At 37.5% G+C, this 21,882-nt stretch overlaps 1 pseudogene; it reads right to left on the minus strand.

The window, feature by feature from the left end:
• Positions 1-315: 315 nt before the first annotated feature.
• On the minus strand, positions 316-20,982 carry LOC148298556 (uncharacterized; annotated as a pseudogene).
• Positions 20,983-21,882: the final 900 nt, after the last annotated feature.

The raw sequence follows: 21,882 nt of genomic DNA on the forward strand, positions 1-21,882 counted from the left end.
TCCCAACCCCAACCCCAACCCCAACCCCAACCCCAACCCCAACCCCTTCAATCAGAGGTTGAAAATGATTGTGCATAAATTTGATTTACATTTCATAAATAATTAATGATTATAGATGTTTATAGTTTTATATATATCTGATTTCCTACAATTGTTTCTCGCAGAAATAAGCCTCAAAGTAATCATAAAATTGAGTAATCTAGCAACGATCTTATTTATGCGTTTTCGTCTAATACGTGCGAATTACTTAAGCAATAAACAATCAATTTGAACATAGAATAACATGTTCCGCCAGTTTCAGCAATTGAGCCTCAATCATCTCATATCGAAGCTATTCGTTTCTAAGAAACTCTCGTTGCGCATCCTATCCTCCCCTATTTTAGGAAACACATTCCAAAATCGCAAGGTCTCGTCGCCAGCTCCTGTGACAATCTGGGAGCCGTCTGGGCTAATTGCTAAATATAATACCCGGTAAGTATGCCCTTTTAAGGTTGCTATTTTTTGCATACTGGAGTATTACCACACGTTGATTTAGTTTTGGGAGTAGCCATGAGTAGAAACAAGCTCATGCGTGGATTTCGAAAATTAGAGGTTACAAACTTGTGAGCCTGTGTCTTACTCAGCTATGATTTACGAAGTGAAGATATTGCGTAGCTTAATCATGCGATCTGCAGTACCTCCTCCTGTAGCCAATAGCCCATGTTTATGAGGAGACCACGCTAAGGCTTTGATAGCTGCCTTGTGATCGCTAAACTTATTTATCACTTGCCCGTTTTCATTCCAAATTATTACTTTATTGTCATTGCCGCCTGATGCGAGATACTGCTCATCTGCAGACCATTTAAGCCCACAGATTTACTGCCCATGCTCCTGCAGCTTCATCACATAGTCCCTGGCCTGCCGAGGATCTCGCTGTAGAATCACCTTATCTCTGGATCCGGTTGATAGAAACTTCTTTGACCAAGAAATTGCCCCAACTCTGATTTCGTGCCCCAACATTTTCCTCTTCTGCTTTCCGGCAAGTACATCCCACACGAGAACTTGGCCTTTATTGCACCCGATGGCCAATTCAGGAGAGTTATTGGACCAACTGACCGAAGTTATGATGTCGTTTTGCAGTTCGCACAGCCTCGTGACCTTGGTTGTGATCGCATCCCATAAGTATATGCAGCTACCGAGTCCAACTGCCAATAAGTTTGAATCGGACCATGCAATCAAATTCAAATAAAAGTCGTCAGTTAGGGCAGGAGCATCTAATACCTTATAAGGATTTTTTGGTATTTTGCGAGACTTTTTATAGTCGTCCACAGATAATATTGGCATGAAGGAGCAACGAAGGGGTGGATTTGTCTTTCGCTTGTTGATGGCCTCCACGTAGGATCCTGTCAATGGGTTCTTCTCCACGTTTATCTTATAGCGGAAAAGATTATGGTTTGCGAACTATTATAAACTAGGCTCATTCGAGAAACTGGTATCGCTACTGTTAATGTGACTTGACTTGGCATTTTTGCTTCTGTACAAATTATCTTTATGGAGCAGCTCATGCGCATAGATTTATGCTACTGTAATTGCTTGTGGGTCGATTTCAAGGTAATATTAGTCATCATGCGAGACATTCCCTGAGTTTATTGTATACTCCTGGTTTGGAGTGGTATAACATTACTGTTGCATTATTTTACGAGAAGGAATGTAGCGATCTTGCATGCAGTAATCGTTGCGTGCGGTGCAGTTTGCGCTCTACTTATAGTACTTGTCATTATCTTACTCTTCAGGATTCGAGTTGGTGGATGATGTGATGTATGCTGAGCTATATGTGGTCGGCTTTGGCTTTCGAATGCAAAACCTGTTGTGGTAACTATTGTTTGTGAGTGTAGAGGGTATGTTTAGCAGTTGAAATGTGCTGACTGGCTATACATTGATCAAGGAATTCGAAAAATTAAACAGCGAAGCTGGCTGCTTGGAACTGTTCTAGAATAGTTTTAGTTTATTGATGGGCGCATTTGAGAAAGCAGATGGACTAAGATGATGGGGTTGTTGGTGTGCCATTTTAATATATTTTATTATTTACCTCTTGGCATAGATTTTTATGTATAAATGTACTGTAAAATAGGCCGGCATTCTATAAAATAGGCCAACATTGTGTAAAATGGGCCTACATTATTGGTCTCATGATTTTGTCGTACCCAGTCATATCCACAACAATATGGCTTTAATCCTTCTGAAATATGGGACAGTTTTATGTAAATATACTGCAAAGATTTCGACATGCTCTTTTGTCAAAAACTAACTCTGTTTTGAATTTTATGCGAAATAAAAAGAAGAGCCTATAATAAAATTTGGCATACACTCAAAAGAATAGAACAGCCAAATGAAAATTAATCACTTAAGAATCTCCGAAGGTTCGCATAACGAATAATATATGTGTAATTTTTAGTTAGGAATTAAATTATTATTTTCATGGGCATGGCAAAGAGAAACCGAAGATTAATTCTGCTATTGTAATTTTCTTCCAAAATGATTGGCAGTAATTAGATTGAAGCTCGAGGAGCAGCCATTTCACTAATTGAAATGAGTTTCATTCATTCATAACTATTTCAAATTGTAATCTTCCACTTTCAGTATTTTATGTTTGTATGCTTTAGATCGTAATTGATGGATGGATAGTCGGATGGCTACATTGATAGATTAACTTGTCAATTTTCGAAGATCTTATCAGCTGTGTGGAACCAATATTGTGTCTGCCCATATTTTTTAACGAGGCAGCCCATAATTTTATGGCTCCTGATTCTTCGTGCGGATCCGATGCCAATGTACTGTTTGTTCATAGATGTGCACATTTTGAATAAGGGAGCCAAATTCTGACACTTGCATTGCTGCTAGCAAGTATATTCGATCATTATCTTGTCTATCGACTTGCAGTGAACTTCAGACAAATCATGGCAATCCTGAATGCTGTTATTGACTGGATATTAGACATTGTTACTTATTATAAACACTTGGAGATTGCGCATTCTGCTCTTTCTTAATGATGCGAGACTTGTGATGTTGTTGCTTCCTATATTTCAAAATGGATGCTACTCAAAGAGAGCTCTTTCAAATTCGGAGCGACGAATCGACCGATCGCTTAAATCGATTCAATATAGGAGTATGATAAATGGAGGGATTTCAATTACGGGAAGCTAATCTCCCTCATGCACTTGATTATCCCTTCTTTCCATTCGGAACACAACCTGCGTGATGAGCATAGTTACTCATAAACAAACATTCTACTTCCCACTGATATATTTTTAAGAGTTGCTCTCTCATGTCAATGCTATCTATTTGTTGTTCAGGTGTACGTACTAAAGTGTTTCCATTTTGATCTTTGGCTTCCATTTTGCTGAGAATCTTGGCGGGAATTGTTTGGTTTGGATTTGTCAGAGTAATATTGGCTCTGCTGCCAGAAGTCAAGGCCTGCTGATTACCCATCGATTTAATATTTAATTGGTGAGGATGAATAATTCTGCGCGAATAGTATCATAATAGCATGCGGAATAAGATTAGACAAACTCATAAATATGCAACGATGCACTTTCCAGTTAAAATTATCTCCGTTGATAAGTACCTCCCTGAATCAAACAAATGATGAAATTATTCTAATTAACTCTACTTTTTTATCTAATCGGGTCAATGCTTTTGCAGAATGAGAGAAATGATCTTTATATGGTTGCGAAACACTAAATTGAATTGAATCTACTTCCCTGAGCTATTCTAAGTACCTTCTCGAGACTATTTTTATCGTGATCATAAATGTCATCGATTTAGTCGATTGCGATGAGTTTCATTGATCCAGTTCCATATTTCCTTATTGCTGTATTGTTGCCGGCCAAAAGATGCTTTGCCATGCAGACGAGGAATCTAACTGCTGTTGCGTGTTTTCTGATTATAATGATTGTAAAATTTAAACCTTATTTGTTCTCTAACATTAATGCATAGTTTCTTGATCTCTATTTTTGGATAGTTTGCGTTTATGATTGATTAACCAAGGCCACACCAAAATATATTCATACCAGCATCTCCGACCTGCATCAGAAAACTAAGAAAAACTCATGCCCAAGGCCCATCTGCAAGAGATCTATCAGGGTGTTTTTTCAACCACATTACCGGTAAATGCCGTAATGCAGCCTTCTGCCGCTTCTGCTACTAGGAACCGAAGCCGACCTTTATGTAAGAATCTCGAAGCCAAAAAAATATAAGATTTGTAAAACTATTTCAACTTGCCCATTTCAGTCAACTCTGTTCTGGTCTCTTTCAGTATGCTCTCTCACATTCTCCATTCCTGAACAGTATGACACAGGCTATCAGCTAGCAGACCAATATGGCCCCGAACCGAGGTGCTCATACATTGTTTAGTATATCTTAATTGCAATGAAATACGCAGGGAACAATCTCAGAAATTTGTTCAAAATCGCAAGCGGATATTTCAAAGAGATTCCATGCATTACTTCAGTACTGCATATGCAACTAAGAAACCCCAATGAAAAAGAATACGCTATTGATTTCTGAATTGAAAACACTGACAGTATCCGATGCGACCCTACACTCTTAGAAATACTCGATAAGCATACTAATGTCATTTAATGCAAAATCATACCCAGAGTTAACGGCAGCCTCTCATAAAACATCTACTTTAATATGGAACAGCTCTCTCTTATTTGATCAAATACTTTCGAAAGGCTTCTAAACATTCGTCAATGTAGAAGATTGGCAAAAATTTGCTTATTAACATTTTCCTATTTTATTCGTTATATTTATCTTTATATATGCTCCTTGACCGCTATGACTAGTTTTAAAAACTCATCATAGGGTTGTTTATAGTTACTGATCACAGTAACACAAAACGGGACGGGGGCGGATTTGATCCCACCTGTATATATGATCCTTGACTATTTATTAGATCAATGGGGGAAATAGCAATTATAATGGATGGGCTTGAAACAAAGATCCTTCAAAACTACTAAGAAATTGATCTGGCTTTAAAAGAAGACGGATGGTCACCGTATGTTATTTTATTTTCTCGAAAACAAAATGAGGAAGATAAAATTTTCATAGAAGAAACTTTATCAAGAGCACTAAACAAGAGTAACAAACTGCCAGTTTACGTACCCACAACGTTCCTCGTAGGAAGTACTTTTGGTAACCAAAAGGAATCGCACGAAAATAAAGGCGTTGTTTTTCATAATTCCATAGCCTCTAAGCAGAGAGAGGAAAGAGGAAATTAGATCTGATATTAGATTTCGAAATCGATTGGAAGAGTTAGAACACCAAAATAGAGAAATGAGGGACAGAGTTATTTCCCAACCCCAACCCAACCCCAACCCCAACCCCAACCCCAACCCCAACCCCTAATTCATAATGAAGAAATAAATCAGTCCCCAAAAATAGTAAGCAAAACAGTCATTAATCGAGAAGATATAAACCGAAATTCAATAGGAGAGACTAATACCCATATAATAGCAAACACCTAAGTAGAATAAATCTCTCGTCAATCCATCATAAAAAATAGAAGAAGGAGAAGGGAAAATGAAGATTAAAAGACACTTAATTTGGAGTAGGATGAAATCTGAAGCACATCCTCAAGCACGACGCCTACAAAAATAAAGTCTGCCGACAAATTGCTGCTCATTTAGCTCTGTATTTGGCCTAATAGAAAAATGAACTATGATTAAGAGTTTCGATGTTCAATTGGCCTAAAATTACTTGCAACATACGTAAACACGAAAGATAACTTGACTGAATAATGTTTCGCACACAGAATATATTCAACTGAGCCGCAATAAATAAATTGTCCATTAACGACCTCACAACTCACTCATTAGGGAGTAATACAAAATTTAAAAGAATTCGAAAAGATATACAGGAAACATTTACTGGAATCCTATTAAATCCGATTCTGGAGATGCTGGCTCTCCAAATGGACCTGAGAGATGAAAAGTATAAATTGCAAGCGAAAATTCAGGTTTAGTTTGCAAATTAAATCAAACAACCAACTTGACAAAATGACAAAAAAAAAACATTTGCGTTTTGCTCCATTAAAAAGGATTTCTAACTTCTCATCGTAATTACGAAAAAGGTGAAAAACTGGTTTGAGTCAATGAATAAATCCGCGCAATTTAAAGAAAACCTTGAGAACTTCTTCGCTGATAGTCATCGTCAAGAGTTAAATAGGGCAAAATCAATTTATGGAAAATTCGAGGCCTACATCAAATAAATCGAGAAAACAGGAGTTTATGTCCCAATGAGTGCATAAAATTTGAATGCAATTTTTATCGCAAAAAGATGGTCATTAATCACATCTCTTGAGGAAAATTTTGCCTTCAAATAAATATTGAGCAGTTGCAAAATTATACAAATATCAATTGGATACAATGCCTTTATGAATCAGGATGATATCTAATCGTATACAACTAACTTATTTGAGGAAGGAGACAAAAGGGCTCCCAATTCTGAAAAATCTTCAGGCATCCACATCATCTTAGGATCAGGCATATTCTCGGAACTCTACTTCAACGAGTACTATAGCCAAGTTAAAAATTCCTTGTTGAATTACAATACAATGAGATCAAGTGAAGATAAAGGGCACAAAAGATTACAAGTCACCTCAATGACTGCTTCAAATTATCACTCCTTAGCTATGTTCTTAGAAATGTGCAATTTTTCACCCGAATATGTGCAGCAATAAGCTTGGAAAATACACTCTCTCATAGAAAGCAGGAATTTCCTGCAGAATAGTGTCAATAAAAACGATTTGCTTGCATTAGGACAAAGCAATGGCAAAAAAATGAGACAATTCAGCGATTTCGTATGGAACAAGAAATTCAACAGTTTTTAATATGCTGAAATTATTCTTGAAAACGCTAAAAATAGCCAAAAACCAATTCCGCTAAGCTAGATACAAGATTGAAAAGGCAGAGCTTAATATGCTAAATTATGTGTGGAGCAATCTTTGTAAAGTTCACTGGACTATATTATTGATGAACTGCTTAATGTAAACAACACAGAACAGACCGCTACGAAATTTACTGATATATCTGCAAAATTAGGAGCTGAAAAGAAAACCTAAGCATAACAAAAAAAAGAAAAAAGGTAACAAAAAATAGCTGGTGATTTGATTTAATTATTGAGCGTAAGATATCTGGACATTTTGAAGTTCTTCTTATTCTCCTCTTCTTACATCAGTGAGCAAGTTCAACATCTTCGCTCTGATCATGATCGAAAGTCAGCCTGGAGAGTCGTTATAACTGGGGGAATTCTGCAAGCTCTCGAAGTGAAACTATTTATTAGTTAAAAATTAATTCAGATAGGTTTGAGTCCCGAGGCCACACTTAAGGAGCTCTATGATTTCGCTCCTTCGAAAATTTTGTTCAATATTGCAGTAATTGAAACCCGAAAAAAATTGGTGACGATTGTAAATCGCATCACGAGGCCAAATTTGCCTGTATGGGCAGCAATCATAGCATCTTGCAGTTTACCAGACCTCTTTAGGCCTCTTACTGATAAAGATTAATGGAGAAAAACTGGGAAGAGTGGGAAAGCAATTTGATTCAAGAATATTTATGGAGCAGAAAAATACTTCCAACCTTCTGAGCTCAGCTGAAATTATTACAAAGTTGCCTTTAGAACTTCTCACCAATGAAAAATTAAAAAACATAATCACAGACACTCCCAACGAAATTTATTTGACTTTTAACTATGCCAAGTCTCTATTGGCTTATAATTAATCATCTCAAGAGCTTAAATTAAAATTCGTGTTTTGCAGTGAAGTCAACAATTAATTATAAAAAGTCGTCCGCTATCATTATCTGTCTCTCGCAAATATTTAGGCATATAAAATCGATTCCCAAACTCAAACTTCCAACTTATTTATTAGTTGAAATTCGATGAGTTTCTCAAACAGGAAATATTCCAAAAACCTGAATATGTCAGTGATACTGTGCAATAGAACGAAGCCGATATGAGTAAATTAATCGTTCGCTATAAATCCAAGCAAGGATAAGATTCAATTGCTCCGAACTAATTATTCTACAATAACTGTAGCAATACAGATATAGAAAAGTGGAAAGTAATCGGTCTTCAATAAAGAAATAAGTTAAATTTGCAGAAGGAATCACATTGTTATGGGGTTAGAAATGCCCATCCTTCAATCAAATGCAGAGCGAAGAAATTTCTTACGTTAAGTATATTTACTAATGCATCGATTGCAAGGCTATATACTGCCTGGAATGCAAATACAGGCCTTTTGTGATAAACAAAGATAGTTCATCCCATTCTGAATGCCCTTTGAGGCATGAGTTGAGCAAAGTTGTGTAGAATAGGACACATAAAGACCATTAAATCACATTCACAGTTTACAATATATGTGGCGGAACAAGCAGCCCGTACTTTATGAAAGACAAGAAATGTGACGTTGACCTTTGTCGAGGATGCGCTTCAATAGTCCTGTTTAAGAAAAGTCAAATATGATTTAAACCAGCAACAAAAATATCTTTATCAATATAATGCTCATTAAGAATCAATATAATGCTCATCACTATATGCTTATCAACATAATTGCATAGTTCTTACCATATAAAATCCGAGCTATTGATTGGCTCCAATTTTCCTAAAGTTTCATAAATTTCATAAAATTTTACAGTACGATAAAACTCTCACAGATAATTCATTTTTTTTGTTCGACTTGTTATAAAAAGAATGTGGAATAGCGGCACCGTATTACATTCTACATTTCTTATGAAATGAACTATCTTTTCTGTTTTATTTAAGAAATAAGATAGTTGTGCACCCATATTTCCTGTTATTTATGGTATGATACTCATGCATTTAATTCGACTCGTAGTTGCCATTGACAAAATTAAAATAGGCGAATTGGTTTGTTTATATATTTATTTATTGCATATGCTTTCGGGCAGTAGCAGACGCAAACGTGCGATCTTTTAATGTCGACCTTTCGACTAGAAACTTATTACTGATTCGTTCGAACTATTCCATTCCAAGTATCGCCGTTGAGTTTTCGGACTTCTTTGTCGTGGTTTGCTTAATTTTCTTCCGAATGTTGGTCTTGGATTATTTGTTCTCACACACAAGCACCACACGCCAAACGCTACCCCCTCGAATTCACATAAGATTTTAAGCATATTGTGTAATTTTACCCAATCCGGTGATGTCTATTTCAGTTGACAGCAAGATCTTTGTCTCGGATTACAACAACAAAGTACTAGCAGGCGCAAATACAATCCTATAACCAATGTTTCATGCTTCAACTGCCCTCTAATGCTGGTTCCTGACTTGTGGGAGTGATGGCTCGATTAGCTTCTGGGATTACAAAGCGAGGAATAAAATTCGATAATTTGCCTTCAATGCACCAGTTTGTGATGCTGAGGTTTCTCCTGCTGGCAATATGATTGTATATGCATTGGGAAATGACTGGCATATTGGAGATGAAGGAATTGGTAAGTGTTCGAATGCATTGGCTGTTCATTTAGTCGGTCAAGACGAGCAAAAGTTTAATGGACCACCTCAAAAGAAGTGATAGTAAAGGTTAATAGATCCGATTTATTTAATATTATTGACACTATATATTACTCTAATAACACTCTAATCACACTCTTCTAACACTCTCATAACATTATCCATATCCATATGAAAGTATGCATACACTTGTCACAATAGATAGTACTGCATTATGAATTGAACTTCTGCATGGTCTAACATCTACCGAATATGACAAATGATGACATCTACTCGCAATACCCAAATATAACGCATGCTTCCCGTCCATACATACTAATCAGCGATAAGTGGATGGCACTGTTATTGCCTAAATTCCCAGAACTGGCCATCATTGTCACGTACATTCCTGCGAACTTAGAATACGTGACTTTATTGACTAAAATGCTCGTGAAGAAGAACTGAGTATCCAAGCATCTATGCGAAATTCTTGGAAGTTAATTGGAAGAAGAGTAGGTTGCCAATGACCCCTCCTGTTAATTGATAGGCCAATTGCAAGTAGCTTGCCAGTTAAGAATTTCTCAGCTCCTTCATTGCCAGACCGTCGGCGCAAATATCCTCCAGTGATATGAAGAATATGATGAATAGGAATATAAAGGCCAGCTTCGTCTGATTTGTCACTTCCGAGGCTTAGTTCGATGCTAATAACTGCAATAGACTGGCAAAGAGCAAACTGATGATCAGCCAGGTTTTTCTCCTCCCATACTTTTCAGATGTGTATTTCTAAATGAGGGGGGCTAAGCAATAGATGGTTTGTACCTGAGATAAACTTGAAGCTGAATGGAATCGAGGCGAGTGAAAAATATCCTAAAATTGTGTAAGATGGAGTTTAATTGTAAGTGAGAGTGATCGTGCCTGGCATCTTCAAGTAGATGCCTTGAATAAAGTATAGGTAGCCAATTAAGAATTTCATTGAAAACTTAACTGGCTCAGCTTTCAGGGGTTTCTCTCCGAGCATCGTGCTATTCAACTCGACTCGCCGCTAATTATAAATATGCAGAATAATCCAATCACTCATATGACTGAAATCAATATGGTATTACAATACTAAACAATACTACATAATACTAAACAAAACTAATTGAATGTTGGTTTGTATTGTTGTTGGTTCGTTTTCAATCATTTCTTCATATTAAGCTCGAACATTTTGTCTTCGTTGCCAATATCCATCAGCTACCTTCCGAAGTTCCTTTAGTCCATCACTTATTTTTCGCTTGCTTCTCTTAGTTCGAAGTATTATCTTTTCATTTTTCCCATTTCCCCGCGGAGTCTGTTGACTTCGAACTCGACTGTCCCCATTTCTTCATGGGCATCTTCCAGCTACTTTTTCATTCGCTTCATTTGTCCACTCTTATACTTCAGTGCTTCCTTGTACTTTATCAGCTGGGAGTGTATTTACGAGCCAGGCTGTCTCGCAAGTATGTTCTTGAGTTCTAAGAACAGCTTTTATTTGTCCCTGATTAAATTCTCCTTTTCTTCAACTTCCTCAGTTTTGGCAATCAGCCGCCTAATGATATAAAATAGGAATACCTTTGCAGAGTCTGTATCTGTAAGATTCTTTCATAGTTCTCTTGGTCAGTGGCTTTTAATTTCCTCCAGCGATGCACATTCATGGGGTTCTTCAGCTAGTCTTACAGCGCCTTCACCTTGGCCTGGTGGTTGAGCAGCTCCTTCTCTTTATAGCTGATTTCCGATTTGATTTCATCAATGCACCGTATCTTGTCATCGATGGATAAGAATTAATTGCGGAGCATTGCCAGCTTTATTTTATACTCGTTGAATTATTTTTGTCTTTATTTGAAATAGATTTGCTTTGGTCAGGTTAGAATTTGAGAGCTTTATTTTTTCATAGAGTTGCGCGAGTTATTGGTTTCTCTTGATAAGCTGGGTTCCTAAGATATCTCTCTCGTTTCGCACCATGTCATAATCCTTTTGTTGCTTGGCTTTTTGATTTTTGGCCTATTGAATAATCTTCTTTAAATGCCCAATATGGTTCTATTGGTTCTTAATAACTTCCTCTGTGGATTTTATTTTCTGCTGTGCCCGATTGTTATCTGCCTCAATTTTGATGTTCTCCCCTTCAACTTTCTTAAATTATTTGTCCAACTCGACAAGCTATTGGTCTTTGCTCTTAATTTAGTCCCGAAGCTGATCCACAGAATATGTCATCCTTTTATACTTCTTGTTGAGTTAGTTTATTTACTCTTTCGATTTAATGAAATCCTTTGAGTAGAGGTTTCGATCACTTCGCACGGCCTCATATAAATTCTGTTGATGCTTGCATTTCTTCTACACTTCTTGGTTTTACTTCTGTAGGTTTTGAATTTGAGTGTTTTTGATTTTCAGTTCTTCTAAGGTTTGGTAGTACTTGGAATGTGCATATGAAGCCTCGATTCAGTACTTTTCTTGCTCTCGCTTTATTTGCTAAAGAATCATATCCAGTTTTTATTTCTCTTCTTGATAAGATGCAACTTCATTCGTCAATTTCTTCAGTTTATTGTACTCCTCCATATTCTCTTCGAACAGCACATGCTACTTATTGGATGTGATCTTCTGCAGCTTATCCTTTTACATCTTTTCTGACAGCAAATTCTTCAGCAATTTTTGTTTTTATCACGGGCTACTTTCAGCTTCTCGAGGGCTTCTTGTTCAATGCTCTTCGATTCCAATAAACTGTTCTTTTTATTTACTGCATTTGCATTTTATTGCTTCGCCTCATTAAGCTTCGAGTTTGCATATTCCAGTTCTTCATGAACTGCTAATTTTTGTTAATTTAAGTCAGCGACTGTTTTGTCCAAAGCTAATTTTTATTATTTACGGATTTACAATTGATTTACTAACTTTTATCTTTATTAGGTTTTTCTTTACAGCTCTTTTATTCGTTGCTATCTTTATTTATTAAGTCTGACCTTTCCTCTTTGGTTTTCCTATTTGTTCTTTTTTTAGGCTTTGAGTTGTATTGCGGTCTGTGCAATTTCTGCGTCCAGGATTTTAATATCGCCTTATATTTTTTATCTTTCTAGCTTAATCACATCTTTGAGCTACTTAGCAGCTGTTAGTTCCTACTTTTTACGTTAGTCGTTTCTTTTTTATCTTTAATTTCTGATTTAAATTTCCTTAATAATTTCCGGAGGACGCTAATTTTATCCATGATTTTGCCTTGCTTTTAATTGATTTGATTGATTTACTAAATTGAGTATTGCTGCTGATTCCGCAGCGATGACAGCTTGGTTGTGAGCTATTCACGGACCTTGACCTGTTCTTTTTCTTCTTTTTCAGTTCGTTTTCTTCGTTTTCATGACGAATCTCTATTTCCTCGAGGGTCTTAATTTCTTACTTTTCATAGATGTTGAGTTGCATCTTATGGGTCCGTATGATATCCCGAATGTCGTTTTCCTTCTTCTTGAGATCTTCAGTTTCGTTGGATATTTGAGAGAGGTATTTCTTGATTGTGTCTCCTCTTTGCTGTTCCTCCTCTTCGATTTTCATTGAGTTTTGGATCCTGGCAATATATATTTCGATCTATCCTTTGTTAATTTTATGTGGTTCTCTTCGGATTCGAGATGTTCAGTCAAATTGTTTTAGAGCATCTGAGTAATGTTTAGGTATGTCATACTTGGTTCGAGTTAGGGATCGATTAGGATCTTCAAAACTTCGTAATACTGTTGTTCCCAACCCCAACCCCAACCCCAACCCCAACCCCAACCCCAACCCCAACCCCAACCCCAACCCCAACCCCATTATTTCATGAATCTGTAGGAATGCACTCCGTATTCAATTTAAATGATAAGCTTTTACAATAGTGGAAGTTATATATTTTAATTCAAGGCAGCGAATAATTTCATAGATACTATACAACTGAATGAAAGTGAAGTATCATTGTATCATTGATCGCTACTTTAACAAATGTGGCAACTTTAATGATTATTCATGTTATTCGGCAGTTGATTGTTCTAAATGAAGCATGAAGAAGAACATTCGTAGTTGATAGGATCAAACTAAGCAAATAGATGCATACAATGTAGCGGACAATCAGTACAGCATAAGAAGTAAGATAATTTCAGATGTTATCAAAGTCGAAGCGAATGCAAGGATATAATTTGCGAGCAATGCTAAAATAATACAGTCATAATAACTAAGTGCTTATGCTAGTTCAGATATTAATTGTGTATATATATGCATATTAATTCAATATTTGCGCCTAAGAATTTATTACAGACGACATCAGGCAATTCATGATGAAGACTCAAATCCAAATCAGAAAATAAACCAAATCCTAAGCCCTAAAAAAAAACATGCAATCGGCACACCGGCAAAGAATACTGCAATAGTATCGGAAATCAATGCTCAATACTCGGTAGCCATATAACCTGACGAAACTCGCTCACATCAAAGAAACTCTCATAGCAATACTGTTCGATGACAGTCTCTTTCAATAGCATAAACATTTGATATCAGGGTACATAAACTATGTACAATAGGCAGCGATATTTTGGAAATAGTCAGAGCAAGCAGAGCTAACATAGTCAATAGAGTGCTCATCTAAGGCTATCTACCATTAAATAGACAGCATTTTAGTGAAGCTCGCTCCGATTGTCTATGAGGCTTTGATTGGCTGCCAATAGTCCCCCACATTGGGCAGCACATTCAGCAATAGTAAGCCTTAAATTGAAATGCTCTGCTATATGACTTAACTCGATTCGGTTGTGATACCCGCGACAGATGAGTTTGTAAATTGGTTGCTGGATCATTTGGCGAGCATGTAGAAAGAGTGGGTGCATTGCTCACTAAATATTGTTGCCAACTTGCTCGCCCATCATAGGTTTCGAGGAGAATTCCGGCGGAAAATACTAAAGAATGGCTATATTTATGCATTGTGCACATGCTGGGTATCAACAGCCAAGATAGTGTGAAGAACAGCAATGACATTAACGAGCAGATTGGGATTGTTACGAAGTTTATGTCTGACCCAGTTTTATGCTTCATCACCGAAATTAACAATAACACTAATAACACAACCATTTCCAAGCTCTGTTCATTCTTCCAAAATCTGTGAGGCTCTTCACTTACTAATAAAGTGCAACGAACAAAGCAGATGGCTTTTCTCTACATACTTATCGTAAATTGAGCAAAATAATGGGAATCTTGATCGTGGGCATATCTAACTGCTGATGGATAAGTTCATGACTTTTATGTGTTGTGAAAATTATGGACTTGAGGACGATACTTTGAATTTCATATACTTTTGTGTGGGGGCAGGCAAATGCTCACATTAAAAGAGAGTTGGCTTATTTCTGAAGAAAATGGTATATAGACAAATGAATTTGATTGAAAATAATGCAATATATTTCAGTCATTCTCTCAGCACGCATAATGCTCATAACGCGGATGAGGTTTGTCTTTCTCGCAAGCAACTCTAGACTCTCACCAATCTCACTACAGTCCTATGCGCATATCTCGAAGCCGAAGCAATCAATTATTGCCCATTGCTGATGTCACTCAATTTATTTCTTTTCCGAATTTTGAAAGAGAAGACTATTAGCACTTATGGTGATGAAAAACTGAATGAAAATTGTCTCGGACTGTTCATTATGTGCCTTGCTCAATTCGAGCACACATAGTATTAGTCTCTTGAATAAATTATAGAGGAGAATCATAATTGGATACTCGTGCTCGAGGCGATCGTAATAATGATAGAGAACGAGCTGCATGCACAGGAGGCTCATAGGGGAGTTATTAAGATGGGGCTGGAGAGCATTTCTGCAATTCTGGGAATATAGAATAAAATTGGAAGAAAGAGAAAATAGGGATAGTTCAGTGCATTGCAATGGATGCTGTCGAACAAGGTGGGGCTCCCGATATAGAAAGTGTATTAGAGACAATGCAATAGCGGTGGTGGGGACCAAGACGAAATGAAGATATGGGAAGTAATTCTGGAGCATCTGGAAGCCAGATAATATTTGCTATGATATTTTCGGGCCAATATTATATAGCTAGGATGCTGACAGATATATTAAATAGGATGATCGTAGATGTAAAATAAAATCAGATAATTGATCGAGTATAACGAATTAACTGATCCAGATAATTAGGTGCATCCATCTATTTACTAAAGTCGACTCAAGCATAGATAAGATTAATGAATGTTACCCAAAAATAAAAGACAACTCGCAGAAAAGAATCGAGGAGAATATGAGAGTCAATCAGTTTACCCAGCAAGGAAGCAAGCAGTGAAGAGCAGATCCAAAATATTTCAAAAGATAAAGCTAAGTTCAGTCTTTGCTCAAACAAGATTGTTACGAGTAACTTCGAGTAGTTCCGGCTGACTATTTCGAAATGCTGCACGAGCTTATGCTCGTTTAGTTTATTCTGATGCTATCGATTAAGGATGCCACCTCCAGGATTGTTAGTCCTATGCTGAATATTTATGAATTATGAGAATCAGTAGGGACGGTAATTGAGATGCGGCTGTTATTGAGTTGCAGCTATTCAGGGATAGAAGAACTCATTGTTGAGTCCTTACTTCCTGAATTTTATGTATTCTCGATAGTCTGGCCATGAAAGCTGCGATATTATGCTTAATTTCGCCATCCTCATCCACGAGGATGTTGAAGGGCCTCACATCCCCTATTCGAAACCCCAATGTTTACAGTTTCCTCCCTGCTGTGATGAGTCTGGTCAGCAGGAGCCATATCTATGTTTACTTGACCGAATTATACATAAGGCACGTTTAAATTTGGCAATCGATTTGATGTCATTCATAGAATCGCCAATCTCAAATAGCAGCTCGAATCTGTTTTAGCCATAATTATAAAATGCTCTCAGCCAAAATTGCTCTCTTCAGCTTCAACTGTCTGGCTGCCCCTCCCCTAGCGTACTACTTTGCTAGGTCCAAGGTCTAGTCCCTGGGTGTGCTGGCGGGGGTCTGCTACAAGACCATAATAAAAACTCCTCCTTTTGAGAACATCGCCGTTCAGCCACTTTCGAAGACAATCCTCCAGGCCGTTGAGGCCTATGCAGAGGAGTAAAAAAAAAAAGGCAGCGAAAACTAGCTCAATGGTGATGCCTTGATACACATGCGGGCCATGTTCACCAAGGGAATCGTGTTGGACTAGCAAGTATTTTCCCAGGAACGAATAAGCAAAGGAAAGGTCAATAAAATTTTTTGCTTCTACCCAAATTTTACGGTCACCCAAGAGATCTTTCGATTCATACACGACCTCCAATCTGCACAAGCCATGCAGTTGGGAGCCTATGGAATCTCGAAGACCGTCTCAGGAGTTCTCTTTTCCATGCTGTCAAGGTACATAAACGACTACCGATGCCTGCAGTAAAGGGGAAAGCTGTAGCCCCAATCTCCTCTTTTAGAAGCTCTAAAGAGCACGGGCCCTTCCCCAATAGACCCAATAGATAAAACGGACCCTCCCCCAATGCTATTTTACTATTCGATTAATGCTCTAGATGATGAAGAATCGATTGTTAAAAAGCTGATAAAGCAATGCTCAGAGGAGCTGAGGAAGAAATTTTAACATGTCCAAGCTATTAATGCAGCTGTAAATGCTTCCATAGACAGGGAAATTCTTTAAATCCCAAAAGGTGAAAAAAATTATAAGTAAAAAGTTTAAAAGTTATAAACAAATAAAAAAAGCCTGTCACTTGAAACAGTTCGTTCGATGATCAAAAACTACTATTATTAAAAAGACATCAAAGTCTACCTGTTCGTTGACCAGATCAACAAGGTAGCCTCAGTCTATCGAGACTACAACAATATTCGGGAACTCCAAAAAATAGCCAATAAAGACGACAAAGAATACCTTGCCGATCTCAGCGAGAGAGCTAATACGATAAAAAAATCATTTGTAGCTACTCAGCAGAACTATGAACTTGTGAGATAGATGTCGAGAATGGCTGCATCAACAATATTCAACAGCTCTCGAGATATCGAGCAGGGCCTGCTGTATTGGCGGCTAGACAAACAAAACCTTGGATTCGAGAATCACTAGAACATTCGAAATCTTACGATTGATTTCCAGGAGTAAATAAAAACCGAAAATGTGTCCACAGAGATGCTGTGGGTAGCCATGGGCTAAATCGAGAACAGGTTTCCAATATACTCCGAGGCTATGAAGTTTTTTGGAACCAATGCACAGGCCATCATTGAGCAGTTTATTGTAGCCAGAAAAGAACAATAGAAAGTCTTCCATCTTTCCCCATACATTCGTCATCTCGCCATCCGGACTGCTCTAGAATAAGGTCAGTCTAAAGCATTAATGAAGGAGATCAGCTAATAGCTGAAATAGCAATTAAAATCAAGCTAAAATTAAACGTTAAATCCAGATGCACCAACTTTCAGATTCACAGAGAGCAAAACTGCCGCCTTCTTCCCTAAATTCGTTGAGCTGGTTGAAAAGGCCGCTAGGTAAAGGATAATAAAACAGCTAAAGAAGTACACGGGCACGGGCGTATAACTGACTCCTGATCAAACAAATTAGTGCCAATAGCTGCTTAATCTAGCTATTGACACGGCGCAGGAGTTGACGATCCAAGGAAAAGAGAATGTTGATAGCTTTGTAATCTACCCAGCAAAAGAAATTTTTAGAAATGTGACTGGTAGTTTTGACCATCTTAAAACAGACGTGGTGACTATAATGGAAATCTCAGGTGATTCGGATAAAAGATTGAAGTATATTAAGTCAATCAGGATTGAGTTGAGCCCCGAAGAATGCTTAAAGCTGTTTCAGTCAGTCTACAACTATGACTATGCCATTTAATATTACAAGCGAATGTAAGAACTGCAAGGAAATGCAGACCTGCCTATGGGAACCCTTGGGGGCCTCATCGAAAGTCTCCTCATTGCATGCTGCAAAAAGGAGATCTAACTCAGCATTCCTCGCTTCGGAACTGAAGAGGAAATTGTTTTTCGTCCGAAAATGTATCATGAAAATGGCAAGAATTCGCCTCTGTACTTCCGGCATATGTACGAGACAAAGAAAGAAGACTTCGACGACAACTTCGACTACTTCGACAACTTCGAAAAATTGATCTAAAAGTTGGAAAATGATCAAAGGCCTGAAATCATAAATAAGCAGTTTCTGACTCTGCCTTTGAGGAAAGATGATTGGTATTTATACCAAAATTCTAAATTAAGCAACCACAACTTCTTAACATGCTAAACTAGCCCATCGATCGATGTTTTGTTTATCTAGAAAATAGGAAAAGGGAAGTATAAAATCGACAGTGTAGACTTTACCGTATCATCAGACGGAATCGGAGATAGGTGTGAAAGTGCCAAGTCGAGAATCGAGCTAAGGCTTGGCCCGAAGAAGCTAAGGCTTGGCCCGAAGAAGCTAAGGCTTGACCCGAAGAAGCAAGTCGAACAAAACTTCTACTAACAAAAGTTGCTGCATTTCACTCATCACATTTGGTGCCCAAAGCAATCAACTAAAGCCCAGCAGGCATCAACTAAAATAAAACTTTCGATAGTTCAAGAAAACATTTTAAAAGTGAAGCCTGCCAATTACTTCGATGTACAGAAAAGCTTTAATAAGAAAAGGCTCTGGTCTTTTATGATCTTCCGGCTTAATCAGTTGCAAAAATCCATGGAAAGGCCTATAAAAAAATGATGATCAGATATATCGTTAAATTAGAATATCACAAAACTTCTCCTACTGTTGGTTGGGAAAATGTTCGGGGTGTTTTGAATCCAATTCATTTCTCATCATCAAATCACCCTTTGTACCCTTTGTAGTGTTTATATAAAATTACACTCGCGAGCTTAAAAATATATAATTAGATGAGATTAGCTTCAGGAAATCATCCTAATAGAAGATAAAAAAAGCTATAAGAGGAAAAACTTGCTATGTTTTCCTTAAAAAACAGCGAAATTCAGAGGCAGAGAGAGGAGAATCAATCACTGCAAGAGACATGTAAGATGAAAGAATCTGAGTTTTGAAGGATCACTAATGAACGAGAAGTAGCCCGAAAAACAATTACATCTTTGGATCAAAAAGCGAGAAGACAATGAATACGAAGATAGCCGATATATCCAACGATCTTTTATATTCGTTATCATCGAAATTAAACCCGAATAGTATCTCAGTTTCGAGTGGAAGCAGAGTCCTGAATGTCCTCATTTAGTCCAAATCGATGAATGTGAACTGCATTGGGCAGTTCACTATCCCCAACTTAACTCTTCGGAATAATATGCATACCCTTCGTTTTAGAAACTACGGAGGAAGGGAGCGCGGGCGAAATATAAAAATTGGTCTGCAGATAAGACCAGACTCAGATGAAGTGATACTGAGGATAGGGGGGAGTTATATAAAGTCACTGGCTCTTTCCTGGGAAGAAATTATCAACCTCACGCAGACTATATAACTAAACTGATTTTTGCATACTTTAATATTGATTTACTCTCAAAATGAAGACCTCATCCAATTCTATTCATTCGCTCATCTATTAATTTATTCATATTTATTTGATCAGATGGCTACTTTATACTCAATCACTTCATGGAAGCGCTTATTAAATACCTTAATGCTTCCAATTCCAAGCCACCTGTCGGAATTTTAGCAGATGCTCCATAAAAAGCAGATGATAAACTTTATGATACTGCCTTTGATTGCCTTAAATGATCCATTCCTTTTTGGAGATCCTTCGCCAATTGGGTTTTGACTGCATCGCAGTTTGGCAGTGTCACACTTATATGAATTCCAATCGGTTTATGAATCGGCGAAACTCCCCATTGGCATTATTGATTCAGATCGTCGTTTAATCTTAAAAGAGATACTTTTGGGTCTGTGACTGTAAAAAATACAACACACATTTTGGGTTCTCCAAAAATGCGAATGCCTTCAATTGTCTTTAATTATTTTGTGCATTTCTATGTGGCTTCAATGATACGCTTTGCATTCTATTTGAACCCCTTTCTTGTAATCTGAGTGAATGAATGCCAAGCTGCAGCCACTGCAAACCCAGATTTGGACCCAGGAATTGTTGGGGTTTCAGAGAGTCCTCCGACCCAATAAGTATTTACATAGTATCGAGCATGCCTGAGCTCTTCCGTTTTGTAGAAAATAGTGCTGACTCTTTTGGGGCGAGTCCGAATCTATGGTGATCTAGAGAAATTGAAGTAACCCCTTCTTGATCGAGTGAATACATTTACTTGAAGCGTTCATCGAAGAGACCGATAAATCCCTAAACATCCATCGATATGCAATCCGACATTTCGTTTCTTGGCTATCTTGGCTAGTTTGTCGATGGGGCCGATGATGCCATGTGGGATGTTAGGAACAGAACCCATAATTAAAATTGTATTCTTATCGACCAAGGACTCTAAATGTTTCACATCGACTTCGAACTTCTTGTTCAATCTTGCTTTTCTCGCTTCAACGTTCAGATAGAAGCATCCTTTATCAACGGCAGCATGTATGGTCACTGGAACAACACTAGGTTTAGATATATCATTACATATTGGGCTTCGCTCTGTCACTGTAATATTTCTTATGGGCGAAATTTGTTAAGATGAGGCTTTCCGATCCGCCTGTTGTCGTGGTCCGTAGAATTTAGATCCTTTTTTGGTCAGTAGATCGGCAGTCATGTTGAGCAGTTCGTTTTACATTTGATGCAGTTCTTTGAATGAGGAGTTATGATACATGTAGGGTGCAGCAAAAGTGCTCATTGCAAACATATGTTCCTTCTCATCAGAGTAAAAAGCTCCAGATATCTTTACAGTGCTCATAGATTCTCTTCGTTTTACTTCCAATTGCGAATTCGTTTCTTTATTGATTCCTCTGACATGCCATCATCAGGCATTGAGTTACATCTTTTCGGATCCCAATTCTTTGGCAGCTGGATCGAAATTTCTTTCTCACTTTTTCTAAGTTACGCCTCGAATTTCTTGTTTATCATTGAGCTCAGGATAGGAATTGAGAATATGAAGGCATAAAATTTTTATTTTATTTTTTATGGCACCGATTCTTTGAAGGCTGAAAATGGAATATGCGTTACTTCTAAGTTCTTTATTATGAGATTGCCATCTGTTCTTTTTCAGCAAACGCCTGCCTATTGCCAGAAAGAGTATCGAATATATGACACAAAACCAGCCAAAATGAACATCTTTGTCGCAGCCATGAACTTGTCCTATGCCCGAGCAGTCCATTATTGAACGACAGGCTGAATAAAACGAATGGAAATCTGTACAAATGGCTGCACTTTTTGCTAATAGAATTACGTCACAGCATCCATGTCTCTATTCAATTAAAATTATAATTGATATGCATATTCTTATTATTTTTCGTATTCTTCGTATTGTCAGTATTGCACATCAAGTTTCCT

This window comes from Brachycentrus maculatus, unplaced genomic scaffold (genome assembly GCF_059751285.1).
Source record: "Brachycentrus maculatus isolate JH-2025_06_01 unplaced genomic scaffold, ASM5975128v1 h1tg001881l, whole genome shotgun sequence".
Classification (NCBI taxonomy): domain Eukaryota; kingdom Metazoa; phylum Arthropoda; class Insecta; order Trichoptera; family Brachycentridae; genus Brachycentrus; species Brachycentrus maculatus.